The 24,996-nt window shown below is 45.4% G+C and overlaps 1 protein-coding gene across 1 annotated transcript in view; it reads left to right on the top strand.

The window, feature by feature from the left end:
- CNST (consortin, connexin sorting protein) overlaps window positions 1-24,996 on the top strand; it is an 851,678-nt gene that overhangs the window by 89,112 nt on the left and 737,570 nt on the right. Inside the window, exon 2 of the mRNA XM_069608001.1 lies at window positions 17,614-17,721. The gene's annotated coding sequence lies outside the window, so the exon portion shown is untranslated. The remainder of the gene's footprint in view (window positions 1-17,613; window positions 17,722-24,996) is intronic.

The following is a 24,996-nucleotide window of genomic DNA, read 5'->3' as shown; positions in this document are numbered from 1 at the left end:
TCGCCTTCCCTGGGCCTGGCTCCTGCCTACCAACCCCAGATGTCCCTACCAGGCTGTTAGTAGTGTGAGAAACCTGAGGGCGTCTTCACATCTACTTCCCTTAGATCCTCTGCGCAGGTGTCCAGGGAAGGACCATCGCTATTGGATCCGGACCATGGGGGTGGAGAAGTGAGGGAGGATCACCTGGGTGGAGGTTTCTTGGGGAAGAGGAATGACATATCCTCAGGTGAGCTCTATACCAAAGGGGTTTTCCTGCAACACAATCCCTGGTCCTTCAGGAAAAATACATAGAAAAAAACAGGGCCTGGACCAGTCGATCAGGATGACACAACTCACTATCTCAATTAGTACACATTTTGTTATATAATTCACAGATAAACAAACATCTGTTTGTATCCTTTAAAAAACATTTTCATTTTTACAAATCAGTCACAACTCGATACTCTCCATCCCTCAGTCATACATACGTACATAAAACCATAACTGCCTATTATACATAGTGTAACAATACCCAAATATTACACACGTGTTTGTTACGCTCACCTGGTCTCTGCGGGGATGTTGGGGCACGGTTGCAGCCCTCCCTGGAAGTGGATCACCCCTGTCAGGCTTCTTCCCCTGCACATATGCTGTGGGCTGCGACAATTGGTGACACTGCTCCTGCGTGGATATGAGAGATTGTGAGAATGCTGCTATGTGACTGTTGTCTCTCTCGAACCCTTCTTCCCAAAGTGTGGTGAGTATGCGCCGACCCATATAGGCGCACCTGTTGATTAATGATGATGAGCGCTCTGTCCTGCTTCTCACTGCAGGGGCGCTTCTTGATGGACCGAGTTCCTTCACTTGTCCATTGTACGTGGCAGCCCAGACCAGCTGTGGCTTAGCCACTCCTGATGGTAAGTGTCTTATGGCTTTAAAATATTGTGATGGTAGTTCCTGATTATTGTTTGTGTCTTTTAATGATGTCGCTCTTCTGCTTTCTTCCAACAGGTGAAATTGCGGCCCTGCGGTAGTTGCGGTGATTGAAGCGAGGCCAAAATGGAAGAGAAAGGAGCCCACAATGCTCTGACAGCAGGTGAGTGTTGGTTTAATGTTGAGCGCAAAGATTTGTCAAAAGCGCGACCTTAAACTTAATGTCTTTGTAATTTCTAACGTTGTCTTTATCTTTTTCTCTTGCAGGTGCCGTCTTCGGATGACCTGCTCGCCGTGATGTCGGGATTGAAGTGCGGCTTTCCGGAGGTCTGGAGATGGATTATGAATGCCATAGTCAGCGGTGATGAGTGCCGGCTGGTAGCTGGAATCAAAGGTAAGATGCGCTCAGGTTGCGGTGAGTGTTACGCTGCCGTAAGTGCAGAATAACGCGAAGCGCTTGCATGAAGGCTGGGCTAGACTTATATAGTATTGCTCTGGGCACGCCCATTAGCCTTGGCTTACCGGCCCCACCCTGCCACTCCTAGTGGATGCTGCACGTGCAATCCAGTTTTCCCCACCAGCCACGCCCGAATAAATGCATGTGGAAGTTCCTGCAAGTGAAATAAAGTACTTTTTCACCAAATAAAGTGTGTCCGCTTACATTTGTTCATGAGCCTGGCGCCAAAGGCCCCAGGACTGAGTCCAGCTGGGCCCTATATGCTTTATTGTCCCAAAGGGACAATTAAAAGTGGTTACCCCTTACCCTTGTCCCCTGATGGTGCGAGGGTCTGTGTTTTCGGGCCAGTGGCCATGACAGTGTTATCTTTTCAACATCTACTTTCTCTGACGCTGTCCTTATTACTGATGTCATATACAGTTTGTTAATAATTTCCAAACCATTTGTGTGGTCGTCGACACATGTTTCGGTCTAGTGGACAACAATGCTGTCCTTTCTTCTTAAGACCTTCCTCAGGATGTGAGGCAAAATCTAATGGTCCTGCCTCTCATGGACTGGAGTAAGCCATTTAAAATCCCCATAACACAACTCCGGAGATACAGATAGATGTGGTGGAGTAAATCCTTCACTGGTCCCTGGTATCCTGTTTAACTGGGTCAAATACAGACTCACAGCCAAGTGGTCTCTGGATCGGTGTCTTTTAATCACCTCCAATAACAGACATGCAACCTCTGTCTCTGTCTTCCCCCAAGCGAATCCCAGCCGGGTAGGTAGTACTTCTAGTGTGTGACTTCCTTCAGTCACTATATATCATCAATGCCATTAATTGTTTGCCTTCTTATAACTTGTTCTGCATTCTTGAACCTTAGTACTCCCAAGGCGTTTCCTCTTTCCTCAGACACTCTAACCTCCGAAAGGTTTCGTATCGCGTCTCCATCCAACTCCAAAGCCAAGAGCTGAGGACAGACGCAACGCCTTGGGAGTACTAAGGATCAAGAATGCAGAAGAAGGTAAAGAATTAGTGACTTAAGGAAGTCGCACACTAGAAGTACTAACTAGGAGGAAGAAGAGGCAACTAAGTGCAATGAAGACTTGGCTCTTTTACCACTGTAGTACTGGGACGAGGAAGATGCCTGCTAAAAGCAGTTAAGGTCAGGCATGTCCCTTTAATTGTGGTCAGGCAAGGCTGCACCATCATTCTCACCTGCAGCCTGTTAAAGGACTGCTGGTGTATAAATGGAGCCCAATCCAGTGATTAAGGTGGGAACAACAGAAGCACCAGGAGGCCGGTGCAAGAAGCAGAGTACCCTCCAACCTTGTGCTTGTTCCTAAGTGGTGGAGAGCCACCCCAGGAGTGTCTGAGGGGCGGGAACTGGAGCCTTGACACTAAAGAGAGGATCTGTGTGATCCGCAATGCAGAATCAACTTTCAAAGTCACCAGTGTGTTTCTGCAAATGGAGAATCCCGCTGCGTGGGTAAACTTGAACGATTCTTGAAATACTTTGTATCGGAGTAGTCGAGTTTGGCGAGATGCACGTTTTCGAACATCGAATGGCTCATTAAAGGTAAACTAATAACTATACTTGTTAATTATTTAACAGAAGGAAATTGTTTGTATCGGAGTGGTTCCGTGTTGCAAAGCCCACGTTTTCAAAAGTCTCTGAATGCTGAACAAATCATTAGAGTGAAAGGGACACTTATATATTTGAACTATTAAATAAAGTGGAATATTTTGCATTGGAGTGATTGCGTGTGGCAAACACGTTTTCAAAGATCTCCAAACATTGAACTATTTAGTTAAAGTGAAACGAACAATTATTAAATCGCAAAATGAAGGGAAAAGGAACCCTAAGCTTAAGATTTCATTATTGAATACCGAATTAAACTTCACAACTAATCAGATGAACGCCAATAAGAGAGAATGTTTAAATCCATACAAACCATCATACATTAAAGTGCTAAAATGAACATAATTGTAAAACAGCCACAGTATGCTGAAGTATAATGTGATTTGTAAAGAACAGACAGCCAAAAGATATTGAAACCTTCTATACAGTGACATTTTTTCAACACGTGTGGAAGCTACAAAATCATCCAAACTGTGTATTTGACAACAACGTTTAACTAAACTGTGGAAGACATTTTCTGTTTCTTTTTGAAGTGTGGCACTTAGAGCCTGGGCATGGGAACTCTGAGTTCTTCTGAAAGGAAGCTTTTCACTTAAATTCTGTTTGAATTATATGACTTGGAACTTGGGGAAGGGCACCCCGAGCCTTAGCTTGGGGTAGTAGACGCAGAGATCTGAAAAGACTCATTGCTTTCTAACTTTAAGAAATGGGATTTTGAGACTTTGCTTTGTTGAAATGTTTTATACTTGGTGAAGGGAGCTATAGGAAGCTACGAGCTGGAAGAAGCTCAGGACTTTGTTAAATACTGTTTTTGTCTTGTTTTCATTGATGACATCCCTACACATTGTATGGTTTACAGTTGTGAGGGCAAGCATAGTTTTGGGACACAGACAGATTCCTAAATTGAACTCTTTGTCTCTGACTTTTCTTAGTTTTATTTAGGTAGGGAAATCCCACCTTAGTATAGTGCACGTTAGGCCTTTCTCCATGCTGACTTTTAAGCTAATAAAGTTGATTATTTTGATTATAGAATCTGTTGTCTGTGTCCTCCTTCATGATGCCTTCACAGTAGCTGAACGATCGGCAACCCCCATCTGTCTTTCACTTCTCTACACACCAGGTGTTTACCTTAAGACGTTGGCTACCTGACTCCCTAGGGAACCTCTAGCTTTCCCTCTCCTGGCCCTGCTTGGTAGTCTTAGGAAAGGAGGAATGGTGCCTTCTTTCACCGAGCGTCACTCTCACACCTGACTTTTCGCTATACTGGTCCCTTACGCTGTTCTCCTTCCACCCCATCACTGTCCCTTCAAACTCTCACTCTGCCTTTCTGCCTCCACCCTTCAATCCTACTTCCTTTCTCATTCCTATTACTACTTGTTTCCGCAACTGTTGTATACCTCTGTCACTCCTTCTCCCTCCTTCTCTCTCTTACTCTCCTTACTCTGCTACTACCACCACCTCTTAACTACTACTGTCCTCCTCAAGGGATATGGTGCCCTGCTTGCTCCTCTTTTACCGACTACCACTCTACGAGTTCTGTCCTTCTCTTACCACTCTCGCCACCTTGTATCTTTACTCCCAACTACTACACTAACTCTGCCACTGCTGCACGCCACTACCCCTACTCCTACTCTTACTCCCACTCTTCTCTCTCACACACAAACACTCCACAGACCCCCTCTCGCCAATAGTTTCTGCACTGCTTTCTACTTTCACCTCCACTGGTCTCTTGGACGTGCTTCTCCACCGCTGGTCCTCACCCAACTAACCCACACTTACACACTCATACACACTTCCTTAAATACCCCACACCTCCCAGGATTGGCTACTCGCCCTGTACAATCACTTGGCTCGCTCAAGGTGGTGCAGAAGGGGGCGTGCTTAAGGAGGCTTCAAAAAGGGCTTGTACGCCCGCCCCCTTTTCTGTTTGCATCTCTGGCAAAGAAAGTGAGAGTTTCTGAGGAACTGGACTTCTTGTTTTGTAAGGCTTTCTGATGGGTCTTTCAATCTTAATGTCTCTGTTAAGCTGGTCGGAGCCTCATTGATAAAGCTTCCTTCTCTGAATGGCGTGGAGATCCCTGAAAACTTCCCTTTCTCACGTGGCCCTTTCTCAATGCTTTTTACTTGCTTTCACTGTATTCGAAAATGCACATCATTAATCTCACTTGTGCGGTACTTTCATGTACTTTGCATACCTTTTCCTTAGTTCGGTATGCAAGCATTATTCAATGCGTATAGCCTCACAGGGCTTTGTACAAAAACAAGGACAGCATAAAACACATGAATTAGTACATCAACATCAAAAGAGAAGAGAAATTATAAAACTTAGCTACAACTGAAACATTTTCTGGCAACATCTGTTATCTTTCACCTATAGTTAATCGGATTGTATAAAAATATTATGCAGATTTTTAAAATACTAGAAGTCAGAGCACTTATGTCAAATCCTACAACTTCCCCTTTCTCTGTGCCCAAATCCTCCTCACCTGAGTCTCCGGTGGAGCTAGTAGAAGTTGCCCAATCCTGTCTTCTTCTGTACTTCCCTGGTTCCTTTTTTTTTGGTTCTCCTTTGGCGTAAATAACGACGTGGCTCCTCGGAGGCCACCGTGACCGGATGGGAACCAAATCCAGTGATCTCCCAGGAGCCAGTCCCAAAGCTCCAGGGGAAAAAAAGCCGTTGTCTAAAAAAAAAACCTGTGTGGTAGATGTTTTTGAGAGTACTGCCGGAATGGATAGTAACAATAGGAACGTTCCAAGCATGAAGTCCAATCTGTTAACTGTGGTTCCCGCTTGTGGTGAAAAGAGGGCTTGGAGTAGTAGATCTGCTGAAGTAAGTTATGCGATCAGATGACAAGAATCGACTTTGGAGTAGGGAAGGAACTGCAGGTTCCAGCATGCACCGCAGAAGGTAGATGTTGTCGAAGGAAACTGCAATCCAGCTAGTACCGCAGGCGGTATGTTGGACCAGCGGCTCCGTAGGAAACCGGCGGCACCAAGAACCTCGGTACCGAGATAAATGGTAAACGGGAAATGTGAACGCTGGTAGGAGAACTGGAAGCAAACAGAGCCTATGAAACACGGAAGACAGAACACGAAAGGAATAAGAAAAGGCTAAGTAGAAATGGCAGAATCGGGAAGTAGGAAAAGGATAGAAGGGTGTAGAATGGAAAAAACTAGTAATACACAAGTAGAAACGAAAGAAGATGGGATAGGAACCGAAGGAGAGATAGAAGGAAACTCCTGTGATCTTACCAGAAAATACCGCTGAACAAGAAATACACCTGGAAGAGATGACACTGCGGGTGATTGCAGAAAGGGAAAAAGGCCGAAGGCAAGGAAGCAGTAAGGTTATCTGTTAAACAGAGTAATACGAGCAAAGGGGCAACAAACAAAGTTAATTGTTAACAATGATACAACGCACCGTTGTTACTGTGCGTGATGCGTATATACGCTCCGGCCGCCATCTTGGTGGAAGACTAGACTGTAACCGGACGTTGAAGGCATCTAGGTTAGGTGTATCTCCACCTATACCATAACTTCCATGGCTGGTGCATAACAGTATGCCCCCTTCTATGCCGGAACCCTCCTGGTTTACTGGGATATAGTCTGTGAAACTTCTCTATTAGTTCCGAGGCATGTATATGCGACCTAGGTTCCCAAGTTCTTTCGGAAACGGGGTAACCCTTCCAATGAACTAGGTGTTGCAATGTTCCTTATTTGTAACGTGAATCGGTCAACCTGGCTACTTCATACTCCTCTGGAATTGGGGACGTACGTCTTGATGTCTTTCTTTCTGGTTCTTCTGTGGAATGGATCCTCGATATGTTCGATCAACAAGGAGATATGGAATACTGGGTGTATTCTACTGAAACAAGCCGGTAGCTTTAATTTGTATGCCACAGGATTGATCTTAGCCTCTATACGAAAGGGACCAATATATCTCGGGGTGAATTTGCCTAACCTCGCCCACCTGGGTAAGTACCTGCTGGAAAGCCAGACTAGTGATCCTGGACCCCATTGAGGTACTAGTCTTCTCTTGGTGTCAGCGTATCTCTTGGAATTCATCCTGCTTTCTTCCAAGGTATGTAGAGCGGAGGCATGTATCTGTTGGATTTCAGCCAATGTTTTATCCATAGACAGTGCTTTGGTATCGCTAAAGCCAATCTTGGGAAAGAAGTGAGGGTGATAGCCGTAAGTACACAGAAATGGGCTCATACCAATAGATGTGTGGCAAGTATTGTTGTATACAAACTCTGCCATGGGGATCAAGGAATCCCAATTGTCTTGTTCCTTATTACAGAAACAACGGAGGTACTCTTCAAGAGTGGCGTTGAGTCTCTCCGTCTGTCCATATGACTGCGGGTGATAACCTGATGACATTGCTCTATGGATTCCTAGCTCCTTACAAAGTATGGAACAGAACTTTGAAGTGAACTGAACGCCCCTGTCAGAAATGATCACTCGGGGTAGTCCGTGTAGCCTTACTATGTCTCTAAGAAACACTGAGGCTGTTTCTGCTGCCGAGGGTACTCCCTTTAGAGAAGAGAAATGGGCTTGTTTGGAAAACGAGTCAACCGTTACCATTATTGCTGTCTTTCCCTGAGAGGAAGGAAGGTCCACAATAAAATCCATGGAGATGTTTTCCCAAGGGCGAGTGGGCAGATCAGGTTGCTGTAATAGACCGATAGGTTTCTGCCTAGACACCTTAGCACTGGCACAAACATGACGTGAGTTATGACATTCCATCTGCTGGAGGACCCTTAGGTTTCTATGGTCGGTTCTTATGAGGAATGGATTGGTTGCTCCTTGTAAGAGGTGTCTCCGCTCTTCACAAGCCATTCTCATGGCCAGCAATTCTCGCTCAAGTACAGAATAATTCCGCTCGCTGATGGTGAGGGTTCGTGAGCAATAAGCGATAGGGTGTTCCTGACCTTCTCTGTCCGCCTGTAAAAGCACAGCTCCCAGAGCGCCGCCGGAGGCGTCAGTCTCAACTATGAAAGGTTTTGACTGGTCTGGTTGTATAAGAACAGGAGCTGTGGTGAATAGTTCCTTTAGTGTGGCAAATGCTTTCTGGGCAGCTGGATTCCAGGAAAAAAGAACTCCCTTCTTAAGGAGTGAGGTTAGAGGTAACACTATCTCAGAAAAATGCAGAATGAAGCGGCGGTAGAAATTCGCCAATCCGAGAAAGCGTTGGACCTCCTTGACCGATGAGAGTTCAGGCCATCTGAGAATGGCCTTAACCTTATCTGGATCCATCTGTATGCCTGTAGAAGAGATTATGAATCCAAGATAGGGTATCTCTGAAACTTCAAATGAACACTTCTCAGGCTTGGCAAACAGATTGTTCTCCCTTAGCCTACGAAGAACCTCCTTAACCTGAATACGGTGTTCCTGTAGTGAGCTGGAGAATACCAGGATATCATCCAGATATACTACAACAGATATGTTGAGCATGTCCGAAAACACCCGGTCCATGAATCTCTGGAACACCGCTGGGGCATTAACTAGACCGAAAGGCATTACGCAGTACTCCAACAACCCCAGCGGTGTTCGGAAGGCGGTCTTCCATTCATCGCCATGACGTATCCTTAGCAAATGATAGGCACCTCGTAAATCAATCTTAGTGAAGAATTGTGAGTCCTTAACAGCTTCTAGGATATCCCTGATGAGGGGCATGGGGTATCTGTCCCGAACAGTAATACTGTTCAATCCACGGTAATCGATACAAGGACAGAGTTCTTTGGTACCCTTCTTTGCTACAAAAAACAAAGACGCACCGCCTGAGGACTTCGAACTTCTGATCAGCCCATTGCTGAGATTGGAATCGAGATTCCTTAAGCGCAGTCCGTTCCAGTTGGGATAATGGATACATCCTTCCGAAGGGCAAGGGTACGTCCTCCTTGAGCTCGATGCTGCAGTCCTCAGGGCGAGGAGGTGGAAGGAGTTTGGGCAGAACATCTTCAAATACGTCCTCGTATTCCTTGTATTGCACTGGAATAGCAGAATTGTCAACTGTGGTTGGGCTACCTGGTAGGCGGATTGTACCTCAGGTTGTGGTACCTTGATACAGTTATTACCGCAGTATTCGGAATCAAAACTCAATCGATTGGCACTCCAGTTGATGCACGGGTTGTGAAGTCTCAACCATCGTATTCCCAATATGAGAGGGAAGTGTGCTGCTCTAATCGCATCAAAAACGACCTTTTCGTGATGGTTACCCATTGATATCTGCATGGGTAGTGTTTCCATGGTGATGGGTCCAGAGGATAAAGGACGGCCGTCTACTCCCTCTACTGGTATTACCTTCTTCTTGGGTTGGAGAATGATCATGTTGTACTTAGCCCAGGAGATATCTATAAAGTTGCCTGCTGCTCCGCAGTCCAACATGGCTAGAACCGGAATACATCTTCCTGTTGTTGTGGTTAATGATACTTGAAAAATCATTAAACTGTTCTCCTCTGCTCCTTCTCCTGATCCTGTGGGGTTGCAAGGAATTGAGCTACTCTCCCCGTTGCCTCCCTTGCAGAGGGACAAGGTTGAGCGTTTCACGAACGCCGGAAGGGAATCTCAGTACAGTCTTTTAGTTGATGTTTGGAGGACCCGCAGTACATGCATAAGTTTAGCTTGCGCCTGCGTCTTCTTTCTTCTGAGGTCAGAGGTCCACGAGTAGCTCCGATCTGCATCGGTTCCTCAGTGGAGGATCTATCCTTTGGCAATGGAGGAGGGTTGTAGTTCGGCTGACCTCCTCGGACTCTCTTCCTCTCATGGCGTCTCTCGTTTATTCTGAATTCGATCCGTAGAACCAAGGTTACTAGCTCAGCAAAAGTGTCAGGCCTGGCTACTTGAGCTAATTCGTCCTTTATCTCCTCTTGGAGTCCTCTACGGAATATGGTCTGCTGAGCGGTATCCGGCCATCCAGCCAAGGTAGCCAACCCTTGAAATTGAGATATGTAGGATTGCACATTTTTGGTTTCCCTGTCTAACGTCCAACAGTGCCTCATATGTTGAGTACTGAACTTCTGGCCTCTCAAACCCTATCTGTAAATTGCGAATAAACAAGGCATAGTCGTTCACGGATGGATCCTCAGCCGTCACCAAAGGTGTTGCCCATCTCAAGGCATTACCTGTCGGGTTGGATACCAAGAACCCTACTCAGGCTCTTCCAGACTCGAAGGCCCTCTTTCTGAAGGAAAAGTATACTGAACATGCATAAAGAAAATCCTTTATACCCTTTGGATTTCCATTGTACTTGGGCATGGAGAAAGGCATTGCCGGTAATTCACCTCTTCTTCTCTGGTTGCGGCTCGGTTCCGCAATGCTTGGTTTTCAGCCTGGAGTGCTTGCATGTCGACTTGCAGGCCTTGAATGGCATTGCACATCTCCTGTATCTGTTCTGACGTAGCCATTGGAGTCTTCTCTGGGCGTTGTATACTGTCAAATCCTACAACTTCCCCTTTCTCTGTGCCCAAATCCTCCTCATCTGAGTCTCCGGTGGAGCTAGTAGAAGTTGCCCAATCCTGTCTTCTTCTGTACTTCCCTGGTTCCTTTTTTTTTTTTTGGTTCTCCTTTGGCGTAAATAACGACGTGGCTCCTCGGAGGCCACCGTGACCGGATGGGAACCAAATCCACTGATCTCCCAGGAGCCAGTCCCAAAGATCCAGGGGAAAAAAAAAGCTGTTGTCTAAAAAAAACCTGTGTGGTAGATGTTTTTGAGAGTACTGCCGGAATGGATAGTAACAATAGGAACGTTCCAAGGATGAAGTCCAATCTGTTAACTGTGGTTCCCGCTTGTGGTGAAAAGAGGGCTTGGAGTAGTAGATCTGCTGAAGTAAGTTATGCGATCAGATGACAAGAATCGACTTTGGAGTAGGGAAGGAACTGCAGGTTCCAGCATGCACCGCAGAAGGTAGATGTTGTCGAAGGAAACTGCAATCCAGCTAGTACCGCAGGAGGCAGGCGGTATGTTGGACCAGCGGCTCCTTAGGCAACGGCTCCGTAGGAAACCGGCGGCACCAAGAACCTCGGTAACGAGATAAATGGTAAACAGGAAATGTGAACGCTGGTAGGAGAACTGGAAGCAAACAGAGCCTATGAAACACGGAAGACAGAACACGAAAGGAATAAGAAAAGGGTAAGTAGAAATGGCAGAATAGGGAAGTAAGAAAAGGGTAGAAGGGTGTAGAACGGAAAAAACTAGTAATACACAAGTAGAAACGAAAGAAGATGGGATAGGAACCGAAGGAGGGATAGAAGGAAACTCCTGTGATCTTACCAGAAAATACCTCTGAACAAGAAATGCACCTGGAAGAGATGACACCGCGGGTGATTGCAGAAAGGGAAAAAGGCCAAAGGCAAGGAAGCAGTAAGGTTATCTGTTAAACAGAGTAATACGATCAAAGGGGCAACGAACAAAGTTAATTTTTAACGATGATACAACGCACCGTTGTTACTGTGCGTGATGCGTATATACTCTCCAGCCGCCATCTTGGTGCAAGACTAGACCGTAACCGGACGTTGAAGGCATCCACGTTAGGTGCATCTCCACCTATACCATAACTTCCATGGCTGGTGCATAACGACTTATTTGAATATGCTCGCAATGTGAAAATTCTTACTGTGCTCAAACTTTGGCATCTGCACAAAATATGTTCAATTGATTCTTTTTCATTGTTACCACATAGTCAACAGTACGTTCTTCTCGATTTCTATATGTAATTACACACCCATTATTTACATCACTTCAGCTCGATTTGCACAACAAATAATTTTGCATGCTTTCACTGTTGATGTAGGCATTAAGGTAAGTACCTTGATCTGATCTTTCTAGCCAGTGGGAAATGAAAGGTGCACTATTTACCATAGATGCTAAATTCACCATATCTCGTTCTCGGTAATGGTATTCAATAATGCATGTAACACTTTGCAGCTCATTTGGTATTCTCAAATCTTTCCTTTGGTCTCCCGACCCTTTTATCATAAGGTTTCATCTGATTGCATCACCTTGTGCCCAAACCCAGCCCCTGGAGCGCCTCGGCGTGACTGTACCTTCTACGTCACTCACTGGTAAACCGCAGCTCTCCTTTCACTCTCCAGGAGCTCTGATGAGCAGCGCTTGTCTCTTTGGAACCTTCCTGCTGCATTTGATGGCTCACTGGAGTCTTCACACACAGCACTGGATTCTGCAGGGCTCCTGACGTTCTCACAGCCCGTTCAGACTGCTGCATCTTTCTCGATCTCCTGCAATGCACATTGTCCTTTTCACCGGCCCCTCTCCAGCCTGCTCCATACTGGGTTGCGTCTTTCTCCCCAAGCGGGTTTCTCCCTCCAGGCGACTCTCTCCTTAGTTCTTGCTTGTTTCTCCTTAAATACACCTATAACCTTTCAACTGGCTGCAGGTGTTGGTCCTTTGCCTGACCCCAATTTGTGGGACGTGCCTGACCATGGTAGTGGTGTTTCACAGTCGTCATCTTCGTCTCAGTATCAGAGTGGTGTGCACAAATGGAAGTGTGCATTACTACTCATTGCCTCTTCTTTGCTTTTCACAGTCTTAAAGGCACATGAGTGTGTGCGGACTGATAACCTACAAAGGTAGGGGGATGGCAGGGTGTATTCTGAAACGCAAAGGGGGGGTACCATGTCTCTTCTAAAGACATCCTCTCCCCACTCCCCAAGGTCCCTCTACCCATGTGATCAACCCTTGCATATCCACCCCCAGGGCCAGGATCAACAAGCAATGGCCTTTCCGTCGCCACTTGAGAAGTGGATCCAAGGGGAGTAATTGGAAGGATCCCCTCGGGTTCCTCGCACTGTCTGCTGCGGCAAAGTGTGAACTGCTGCTACGTGGTGGCTTCCCTCTGCTGCTTCCCTCTGTGGCTTTCCCCCGTCAGGGTTCACCATCATCATAAGTAAGGTGGGGTGGCGGGAAGGGGTATCTGTACACACTTGCGTGAGCACCAGGGAATGTTTGGGGTGGACTCCCTTCCATGACACAGCCTGTAAGCAGGCCTTGTCACAACTTGGAGACAGAAACTGGCAATGTGACCCCTCCCACATAGCGCTGATATTGATACTGCTTTAAAGAAAAAAGTCCACACTCCCATCAAGTTCACTGCAGATAAAGGAAAATCCACCAGTTCCTCTGGACCTACCAGGATGACTGGGTGGGAAGAGGGGGTGCCAACTAGTAACTTAAGAGAAAAGGAACACGCCAACTGTGATAGCAGAGTGGCCACTTGTAGTCCGGGGCATTTAGACAGACATTCTAGCAGAAACCTCAACTGCCAATAAACCACCCAACCAACCAATGTATGTGGATCTGCACAGCACTTCAGGCAGACACAACTGCTGTAATGTGGGTTGTGGAGCCGTAATGGAACTTCTTGGACCACTCCGGCCTTTGAGGTCTTGTCATCAGATAAGCCCGCAGCCATGTGCCGTGCTTCAACCAGTGGGGATGTTCCTCCAATTTCACCGGACCTGAATAGACACAAAGTGGAGCTAGGGGCCTGTGCTAGTGGTGGGAAACAAAGGTCCAACCCTCACTACTAGTCAACCTTCAACTTGGATACTGGGTTGGGAAGAGTTAACCAAGAAAAGTCCAATGAGCAATTGCAAGGACTGTGAGATCCCGAACCTACTGGGTCTCAATTCAGAAGCTGAGAACCTGGCATTGCCTGTGGAGACTAATGGACTCTGCAATCTATGGAATGGACGGAACTTGAGGCTGTGGATGTGGCCCCTGAAAATATGCCCCCTCTCACTGGCATTGTAAGGAACAAGAATGTGTCGTATACGTGCCCTGGGAGCAGCCCCCTGCCTAACCTTACTCTCCTGAGTGCCCCTGGTCCACCTAGCCTATGCACTCTGCTCATCGCTGAGCTTGCCTTCAAGGAAGCACCAATGGATCATGGATGTAAAAGCAAGCAAGCAAGTACTGTCCGAACTCGTAGATATAAAGAGGTTGCTTTTGGTCTTGATGGAAACCAAGGAAGAGGGCGAGGGAGAGACGCAGGAGGGTGGGGAGGTTACCCTCTGACCTTGTAAATGCTATGGGGTACTACAAACTACCAGAGGAGTCAGAAAAACATACCGCCAAAGACCCCCTAACTACAATGAGTACCAGCATGATGGGGTGGTGGTTTATATGTGAGCCTGAAGAAAACATTGGTCCCTACAGTGCCAAGATCAACAAAGTGCTTCAGGTCCCTATCCACTGCGATGTAGGCGTGCCAATGGTAAGGACACGGAACTGAGACTAGCAATCTAACCAGCAGCCCATACTCAAGCAAGCCGTTAAACAGCCAGCACAAGTACAACTAATGCAATATTGGATGGCAAAGTTGCTAATACAGTAGGAAACCATGTCCCCAAAGCTGCCCACCCTGGGGTCTGCAGACCACACACCAGGGAGGGCACGACTAACAGCAAGGCGAATGGGGGCTCTAAGAGGGGCACGGTATTCCGGCATAAGGTCCCCAAACTATCTCCCAACGAGAACCGAGGGATGCGCTAATCAATCCATAAATGCATGCATTGGCTCTGCACTGGTAGGGGCTGTCTTTTATTTATTTTTTTATCCCGGGAGGCAGAGGGTGAAAGTACATATGATTTTATGCAGATGGAATTTAGGCACCAGAGAGTGGTCAGCGGTATTCTGTGTACTAACACGAACCACAGTAGAACATCAAATAGTTCGATTTGTATTCAGCCCCTATCTTGACCACAGCATCGTTCACCCCCCCCCGTCCTATTCCCCCCCTCCCCCTAAACTAACCCTCATTACTCTGTGCTATCTGGTGCCAACATTATGCCGTTGGGGAAATGGACTATGGGCAACTGCAGCGGAGCAGTGGCTGATGGTCCCTTAATAGACCAGTGAATAAGGTGACTGAGCCTCGGTCTCGGTTGTTAACTAGTGGGACTCGTAGCAAACGTCACTCTCCTTTATGGAAGGCTGTATTGTTATTGTAAATTAATTGATTTTGGTAATGTTGGGATGCACTTTGATTGACCGATGGCCGAATAAAGTTATTTGGTGATGAGGGCTAAGACGAGATATAAGATAAAGAATTGTGATGATGAAAGAGTACCGGGATAAAGCGAAGGACTTTGATTAAGGACTTTAATAGAGGAAAACCAAGCAGATTAATGCATAAGAAGGACTTTAATGATGATTAAAGCCTAGAAGAAAGCAGTATTTGACACAGCCAATACATGCTAGTAGACATGCCTGCTCCAATATTCATCTTCTCAAAACTGTTTCTCGCTTCTCTCTACTGTCTTTAGCAAGGTTTTGGACCCACGATGGGACTAAAACTCCACCATATGTGTCGAAACCAAAAATGATTTTGCTGCCACTGACTTCTGCTACTGGACATCTTTCTGCTCTACTGCCATTATTAGTCCTATAGTAATACTACCAGTGATACTGGCAGAAGCAGTGCTACTTCTGCTATTGCAAAATAAGACTGCGATTGGCAGAACAAGTTAACTAAATATGTAAAGTTCTTACTGGAAGTATAAGAAAAGGCAATCTTCTTACTGTGCTTCTTGGCTACTATAAGGGTTCTACAGACTGCTCTTCCTCAATGTTGCTTCCTGTTAAATGAATAAAAGGACGCAATCCAGTAGTGTGCTTGCAGAGGAAGGGACAACGTTTGTATGCTCTCTAAGTGGACTGTGCGATGTATTTCGTTCCAATTTTGTGTGCATCAATTTTTATTTTGCACTTGACGACCACTTCGCCCCATTAATGGCGTTCCTGATTCCCCTCCCCACCCACTGCCTTCAGCATTCCATTAGACTCTTTCATTATACATGAACAGCACCTATTTTCTAATCATTCTGAGAAAGACCGAAGAGGTGACTTTTAGAGAGTCTGAAGTTTCCGATCGAAGGTCATTCGGCATGCTTAACTTTCTTTTTTGATGTTTCAGAAGATTTTGGTGAAGTGCACACTGTAGTAAATGTTGGTTGATAATGAGGGGGAAAAATCCACTTTCGCCCAGAGGTTCTGTACACTCAAGTGGCCGCAATAGAGCGAGGAGAGGGATTTCTATGTGTATTAAACATTTCACATATCCTTTCAATAAAATTAGAAAGGCGCGCATTCCGGTTTGTTTTTTTTCAGATGGCGCAGTCCTATCATCTGTCGTCCACCCCCCCCTCCACCCCCACCACCCCATAACATTATCTACAACACCAATGGGACTGCGTTCTGCCCTCTCCATGTTTGCAGAGGAGTGCAGTAAATTGAGCCTGGAGAATAATACCATTAAAAACTGAGGCCATGTTTTTTCTGCAAAAAGGACTGGGATAAAACCCCTGAACCTAGAGGTGGGTGGTCAAATCCTTGAGCAGGTGGCCTGGTATGATTACATGGGAATACGGTTTACAAGTTCAAAGCTAATAAAACGTTACAGAAAAACAGTGGGGCATTAAAGGCATACCACACAAGACATGGTAGGCGTGAAATGGGACCGGTTCTTAAGCTGCATCAGGCACAGGCTAAGGCGACAGTGATGTGTACGGGGCTGAGATGTGGGGTTATACTGATGCAACATCCCTAACAGTCTCTGAAAAGAAATGTTTGAAAGTTGTTCTGCTGCTTCCGCAAAGTACCCCAAACATTACCCCCCGCGCCCCCCCATATGAAGTGTGATCTCTGCCCTATTGGTGAAGAAATAGGGATTTGACCAGTATACTATTGGGTTTGGGTATGGGCAGCCAGGAGCTGAAGAAATATTGTGAGGCCTGGAGCATGTAATGTCGCTGGGGGGTTGGCATAGGATTCACTGGCTAGCTCATGTAAAAAAGTGGCTTGCTCTATTGGGTCTGCCCACCTGCTGGTATAATCCACGAACCATGGAGGGTAATATGAAGGATAGGGTGAAGGTTGCCTTCCAGAGTTATAAGCGGACTCTGGTAATGGTAACGTCAGTAAACCTAACCTCTGGGCCTAGCTATGTAGATGTTAAGCAGATGCAGGGATTTGAAAATGACCTGAATGTGATTGAGCCAGCGTATGTTAGGGGCCCTGTTTGAGGTTGCGCTTAGGTTGTTTACCAGTCTGAGAAAACGCAATCGGGATGGGACAGGGAGCTCTGTTTGCCCACTGTTTGCCCACTGTGTGGCCATGGTGCAGAAACCATTGCCCATGTTGCAGTTTTGTGAAATGACTGCGGACTTGAAAGGGGTCTATTTTTGTTTCGGAGTACCTCCACAAGGTATGGCTGAAGAGAACAAATGTATTGAATCAGAGTGGGACGTACATTGCTCTAAGGAACATGTATAATCCTTAACATTTGTACCTGCGAGCACTATTAAGTAACGCGATAGAAAGAGATTCTTGAGTGTTCTCGCCTAGAGATATGTTTGGTTAATTGTACTGTGGGTTTGTGAATTTTTTTGTTTGTTTTGTGTTTCTTTTTTTTACTGTAATACGTGTTTGTAAGCGACTGAAGCGAATTTTAACCGTTTTTATTCAATCACTTGTAATGGGGTTTTATGGTTTTATTAATTGTTCTAAGTGTATTTACCTGTATCCTGTTTGATGTACCTAAAAGGAGTATGCCGAATAAAGATTTGCAAAAACTAATGGGTTGTTTTATTTTACAGGTGGAACCACGTGTTGCCAGATTGTGACCTTCAGACCAGAGATGTTAAGTACATCGCTCATACATCTGTTTACAACATGGCAGTTGTACAGTGAAATGTGATGAGATGGTGAGTGATCTGTGTTCTCAAGCAGCATGTGTTTGTTTTGTGTTAAGTCATTACTTGCCTTGTATGGATAACGAGGCCCTCGTAAAATTGTCAAAAAAAAAAAAATATATATATATATTGAGCAGGGGGGGAGGGGTTTGGGGTATACATGTGTCTGTAGTATGTCATTCTGAAATAATAGGCTAACCTATTTGCAGTAATAGTCCATATGTACTTGAAATTAGAAGTAGGGTCAGACGAGTAGGATTCAGAATGTGTGGTTCTGCATGTTCTAATAAGACATTTCTATAATACTTCATGCTGGATGCCTATCGCTTCTAAGTGCTGTAATCATGAGGCCCTTCACTTGGGCTGCGGACCATTACCGATAGGGTGTGCCTGTCGTCCTGCTTATAATCTCAGTAGCAGTGCAAAGCTGTTTTTTTTTTGTTATATGACCAAACAAGGAAAACTTGAGTATGGCGTTCGGTTCTGCTGAAGTCTGTATGTTTATTTTACTTTTTGTTCTTTGAATGAGATAGGAGCCTTCACCGCCTATATCTTTGGATTGCAGGCGTTAAAGCTATTTGGGTGGATGCTGAGGTGTTATTTGGGGAGCTCTGTAATGGTGGCAAGATACAGGGATGTGCTGAGCTCCCACTACTGAGAATGTAGGCCTGTAGCGGTGAATGCAGCCAGTGTTTAGATGGACCTGGTTCGCTGTGCACCCTGTCCAGTGTGTTCATGGCTGTTCTTACCCATTGCAATGGTACTCCATTTAACGTCATTGGAAGGATGAAAGGCTGAATTGTCCATGCTGGGTTCCGAACTTTAGAAGTGAACACTGGGCACATGGCAGAGGCTATGGCCAAACTTGTGAGCGCACAATCCAGAAACATTAGATTACGTAATTAAATCGAATATCCATGGGTGCTTTGGAGATGTAGCCCCTCCTTGTGGAGAGGCTCTATCGTTTAAATTGAAAGGCAATCTGTTGCCCCTATATAGACTTCTAAAGTTTCACAATTCCAGGCCTACCTAGGTTATCCAGCCCCGTTATTTTTTTTCAAAACTTTGTTGTCATTCTGGATCTTTCAGTTTGGTTTTCCCCGTTTTAAAATGCAGGATGTCGAGTCCAAGAATGTAAAGAAACCAATCTGACTGAATGAACTACTCACGCATGGAATGGAGAGGCGTTAATTCTGCCCGCAGTGCTCCCATTTCTGCTAATCATGGACCCATTCGGACATTGCAATATCTCTGTAACACGGCTGCCTTGGAGCACTGTTTCTAGGAAGCAATTTTGTTTTACTTGTCTTAGAAAGTTGTGTTCGAGTGCCTTTGCGTATTTAAAGTATAACATGAGTTTCATCTGCTTAAAAGATGGTTAAGCCAGGCCTAGTGGAGTCGCCTTCACCCATTTCAAATTGGAAGAAGGAACTGTAGAAGTCTTCCATTTCTCGAGAATGTTTAACCATAGGACTATAGTTCTAGAGAAAATGATGGAATCCCGGTTTATGGAAAGAAAAATCAACTCAATAAAAAAAAGAATGGGTGTGCAGAGCCTGCAGCAACATGGTTTCCGAAGGCAAAAGTCATGGCATAAGGCCAGGGTTCAAGTCACAGTAGTTAAATATATATATATTCAGTTCGCAGCAAGTATTAATAAAAAGGTTAAGTGCCTCGTTCGTCCTCTGTCCTCACCTTTGCACCTCAGCAAATTATTTTCCTCCAAGCTTGGTTGCAGTTGGTTGGGCATCCCCTTTTCTTTATTAATAGTAACCAGTGCTTAAAGTGGGCCGAGGCCAGCCGGGACCGGGCCCCGGCAGTCTCCAGAAATGACTTCCGAGTCGGTGCCCTGCCAGGGCCCACCCTGACTAGCCCCAGCCGGCCTACACCTCAGGCAGCTCGTGTATAGGCTGCACTGTTATACGAGCTGCCTGCGGGTGTCAGCACCTCGGTTTAGAAAAAGAAAAGGCATCACCTTTTAGTTTTTTTCTCAACCGAAGTGCTGACACCTGCAAGTAGCAGGCGTAGCCATGCAGTGTGGGCTGCCTCCAAACAGGAGGAGGTCTGGACTGTCCAGCTTCCCTTTTGTTTCGAGTAGCTAACTAGTCAGCACCCATCATGATGCTGAGTGATGACTAGTTAATCGAAAACAAAAGGAGAGACTGAGCCCTCCCCCTGTTTGAAGTACAGACTTTTCATTCAAGGAGCAAGTGGTTAAAGCTGGCTCCTTGAAGGAAAGGGCTGCATGCGAGCTGGGCCACACTGGTGTCACACCTTTTGGTGCGCCCAGCCCTTCTTTTGTTTAAAAGGAGGGGCTGGGCGCAACAAAGGTAACCCCCCCCCCTTTAATCGGGGGGAGGGGGCTCTCGTTGGGGGGCGTGGCCTTGGGCCACACCCCCATACACCCGCCCTCCCCCCACCCCACCCCCATTTCCAATCCCACTTACAGCACTGTTAGTAACCATGTGCAACTTTGTGGTGTGGGCAGGACGGACAGATCAGGAATCTCTTTGCAGACGTGATCGATTAGCAATCTGTAATGTAAATGAGTTTACTGTAGAGGGCGTCTTGCTTAATAATCGGGACTTTCGGGGCACAGGCTGACTAGGTGACAAAAATAGAAGTAATGTTGAGTTGAGGCACGGTACCGGCAGCAACATGGGTTACTCTGAGAAGGCACCAAGGGCTGGCCCACTACACCCATTCTAGAGAAGTCGAGCAAGCCAACCCATTGAAAACAAGAAGCACTCTCTCGGCTCCATCAAGCTACTGAAGAGGCCCTGCTGGGCTGACTTTGTTACTGTAGGCCTCCAGTACTCCAATTGTTCATTAGCAATTGGCCACACAAGGCCAAGTTTGTTTTGCTTCCCTGGCTTTGCACGACCCACTAGGCTTGCATGCTGGGGGTCCTGCAGGCTCAAATGTGAATAGGGAGTACTCTTATTCCTTTTCGGAAGTGTAGAGATGTGTTTTTGGGAGACTTTAGAGTTTGATTTTAGCGACAGCATGCCTACGAAAATTAATAACACTAACCTCTATTTCTTTCTTTGTTTATCAGAGGGTGGGGCAGGTCGAGGGACCCGTTTATCCCCTTTCCTACCAACTTTCAGAGGTGCTCTGCTCAGTGTGGCTTGCTGGGGCTTTCTCCTCAGGGAAACAAATGCTGGTTGGCCCTAATATCTCGACAATAGTGTGTCACATGATCTGGGTAGCGGACAGAATCCTTGGCTGGTTATCCTAGAAGTCAATCACAGTATATCAATTGGGCCTCAAGACCCCCTCACATGACACACGCTGGTCAAAAAGAGTTTCCACTCGCTTGATGTTGAGGCTAGCCTGTAACCTTGGTTTCAGAATGTTGCTGATACCCTGCGGGGCCTTCTTCATGGGGAGGTTGATGAGATGAGGCACAGCAAAGATAATGGGGAGGAGTGGGGACTACTTGCTGTGTCATGCCATAGGGTGCATTGGCTCTTGGCCTAACGGCGGTGTCCCTGCTTCAGTAGGAAGGGGTGCATGCCGACAATTAAATGAAGGGCAGAGGGGGTGGCATGTGTGCATGGCTGTCTGTGAACATTTGGCCATATTGGTTATAAAGCTTAACGTTGTTATTCTTCGATCAAAGACTTGCACATTGTCACCTTTGTCATCTCGAACATTTTGGTATATATTTCTCCTTTCTAAAAGCTCTTGACCTTTTTTTTAAAAAATATATTACTGTCCCTTCCCTCCTCCTTTTACAGGCAACTGTTAGACCGTTCTAGTTTTCTGCATTTACTTGAACCTTGCTCTGTTACATTGAACTTATTGAAAAGGATACCACTGTATTAAATTGAGATGGGGGTTTGCGGGGTCAGTAATGCGAGGCAGACAGCTGCTTGTAGATTTCTCAAAATATGCCATTTTATTAAAGAAAATATAATAAGAAAATAACTTGCTTGGCCTAGTCAACAGAGGAATTTCTTACCTAGCCCAAAGGCTAAGGGAACATTCTCTAGCATTGGAAAACCGACCCTCACACTAAACAGGAAATTATATAACAACACTATCTAATAAACAATATTAACACAATGTCTGAATGGCCTTCTCCTGTCCTGGGTAAGGTGCCTCTGACTACCACAAAAACGTGCTTCTGCCCATTACTCTCTTCTAGCTTCAGCATTCTTTTGCACCACAAGTTGTATTTTACTTCAAAGATCTCTTCACAAGCATTGGATTCCCCTTCCCCAACTTTGCTCCCACCTTTCTGCCAGTTATCCGCCAAGTAATTACCCAGAAGCTTATGTGCCACTCTTTCAGCTTCAGGTAACAATGGTGTACTTGCTTCTTATACCACTTGACTGTAACAACTTCACAGTGTATTTAGAATGCTCTTAAACTCTTGGCAAGACTGGTTTCACTATGAAAAGGATGGGCCTATTGTCTTGGGTAATGCTAATCTATATGATCTTCAGTGCTTCAAATTCTCTATACTTCTTTGAAATAGAAGAAATGTCACTTCTAGATTCAGTATAAAGTTCAGTCTTTCAAATGAAAACACAATAGGGCACACACGACCTCTCAAGTAGATTTTAAAGTTGAATAAAACTTGTATTCCCTTGTAACGGTAAAGGATGAAGTTCTGACTTACTTTGGGAATGACAATTGGTTACATGCGATCTCCTTTGATGTAGTTTTCACTCTCTAACTTGTAACTTGTATATAGATATTGTTAGGTATTTAGTAATGGTTTAAGGAACGTTCCCTTGTGTTAATTAGGGACACGCAACCACTACATTATACAGCCACAGTCTTAACATGCTTCAACAATGGTTTTCAAGCACTCCAACTTCTTACATGAGTATGGATTTCTAACGTTCTACGCAAGTGCTACAATTCCATTGTTAGTAAGACTTCTGAGATTATGAACAGCTTTTTCTCGCATTTAACAATATGCGAGTCAGTTAGGAGCTGGCTACAGTTACCAGCAAGGCTTGTGCAGTGTATTTGAACAGTGGGCTTCACTCACCAGCTTCATAGATACTGTTTATCGTGGGTTGCACTGCATTCCCGGCTTCCTCCGCTTCTTCTACTACTTCTGGCTCGCTGGGGTCCCACACCCTTCTCCAGCATGGGTATCTTCGGTCCGGCCACTTGATTTGGGAGTTCAAATTTCTCCTCGGTTTGCCTTCTGCTTCTGGCCTTAGTCTGCTGCACTTTCACGTCCCTGCAATCATAGCAACAAGGTTCACATGGGGACAACTGAGCCTCATGCAAGTCTTCTGTTGCGCAGCATCTGCATTTAAGAGTTTGGAGGAAAAGGACTCTCTCAGAGCTTGCAGATGAAATCTGCTGTCTCCCAGCTCTGGCGTCCCTTCTGTTCTTCCACTTTCTTGTGATTTGCCAGCCTTGTGCTTCTCTGCTACTACTGCTACAGCCAGCATTCCAGTTCTCCTTCTAGCTCTTTCAACTCTGCCTTTCCTGCTGGGGCATTGTTTGCCTTAATGATCGACTTCAAGTGTAGGCTATTAGCCTTAATTGCCTGACTACTACAATGGCTACTAGGCTTTATTGCCTGATTACTACATCTGTATGCCTCTTCACCCCCCTTCCTCATCTCAGTACCTCTAGGATTCTGGGACTTCTAGTTTATGCCACTAAAGTTAGGTTTTTCAACTTCTACATTATTTAGAAGGGTCGATTGAATTCCCTTAAGGCTTTTAACAGAGGGGCTATGAAATGTAGCTATTACAGAGGAAGATGTGAAGACATTTCCATAATCCTTTACATTGGGTTTGAGAAAGGTGTTTAGCCTGGGATTCCAAGAATGATTTTTCTTTCTGTATAGTTTATTCTGATTTTATATCCTTGGGGTTCACAAACTTTCATCTCGTATAAGATTGAGAGACAATAAAATGACAAAGCCATAACCTCTTTAGGTACAGAGGAAGAATGCTGTGTCTCATCCCACTGAGTCTCCTCACCACCCTGGGCCCGGTCTCCTCCCAGGCGATCCTCCCTCAGTACACCACCACCAGGATTGGGGATCAGGAAGCATCTGTCTTGCCCTGGCCACTTGGGAGGAGACTTAAGCCACGGGTTCAGTGAGGGATTCGTTGGGTTCTTCACAGGTGCCTTGAAAGAATTGAAACTTAAATTGTAAGCACATTTATCATCCACGGTGTCCATGAGTTCAACATGGGAGTACATTGCTGTGTGATCTATTCAGTGAGAATATTGCTGTTCTTCTCGTGTATATCGGCAGATGTATGAGAACCATGTTGCTGTCAGTTAAAAGAAAAGCTGGATTTGCAGCCCTCTGCCTCTTAGGACATTAGAATGAATTGAATGCATATTCACGAATGCGGAATGGGGAACACATTACAGCTATAGTTTACCACAGTGTACAAGCAAACACCAGTTGGAGGAAGAAACTGGCTCATGGACTGATTTCAACCCAGATGTTGTTCATGCACCCAGAATCAACATAAGCCTTTCTTAATTAAGTGAGTTTCAGGACCTCACTCTGTGCAGGGTCTTTGATGAAAACATTTTAGTAATTGCTCGCAGGCGAGACTGTCACTTGAATTCCACAGATGGCTGTTTGAAAGCAGGTAAAAGGTGACAAGGGCATTACCTAGTGCATTGACCTCTGAAAAGGTGGGTATGAGAATTGGGCCCTTTGAACATTAATTTGATGCAAATAACTGTCATGGCTGCTTCACTTGATGTTGTGAAGTAACCTCCTTTGCAACTTCCCTAGTTTTGGAATGCGTAGAGTTACAATTCTAGAATCGACCAATTTGTAGTTTTAGCCCTTTGCTGGTATTTGCACCATCAAAAAGGTAACTAAGGGTGTATTTCCAGCATTTGTGGAGAAGTAATGTGCCTTAGTTTACAAAAATAATATCCGTCTTAATAGAGATTCTATGTTTCACAACACCTAGCCATGTAGGGGAGAGATCTAGGGCGCCATGCCCCTCTTACGCCATAATGATTTATACAGCAAGTGTTAATGCTTTCCCTAAACCATGCAAAATTTCAAAATACTTGATGCATATCAAAAACAGATTTATTAGTTCATGGGACAAAGAAACCGCTAAAGACATATTAGGAAACCAAGCATGTGTTTACAAAGATTATACAGTACATATGAAGAGTAAACCTTGAACAAACTGCAAAAGTGCTCTCATACAGAAAAAACTTCTAAAGTGTCAGTGCTTGTATCCAGCATAGATACAAAAACCAACAACCTCTAAACATTGGCACAATTTATGGTCGGAAACAATGTTTTCCCAAAGCAATTTA

Source organism: Ambystoma mexicanum, chromosome 4q, assembly GCF_040938575.1.
Source record: "Ambystoma mexicanum isolate Mex_15411 chromosome 4q, UKY_AmexF1_1, whole genome shotgun sequence".
Classification (NCBI taxonomy): Eukaryota; Metazoa; Chordata; class Amphibia; order Caudata; family Ambystomatidae; genus Ambystoma; species Ambystoma mexicanum.
This window is presented reverse-complemented; position numbering and strand designations above follow the sequence as displayed.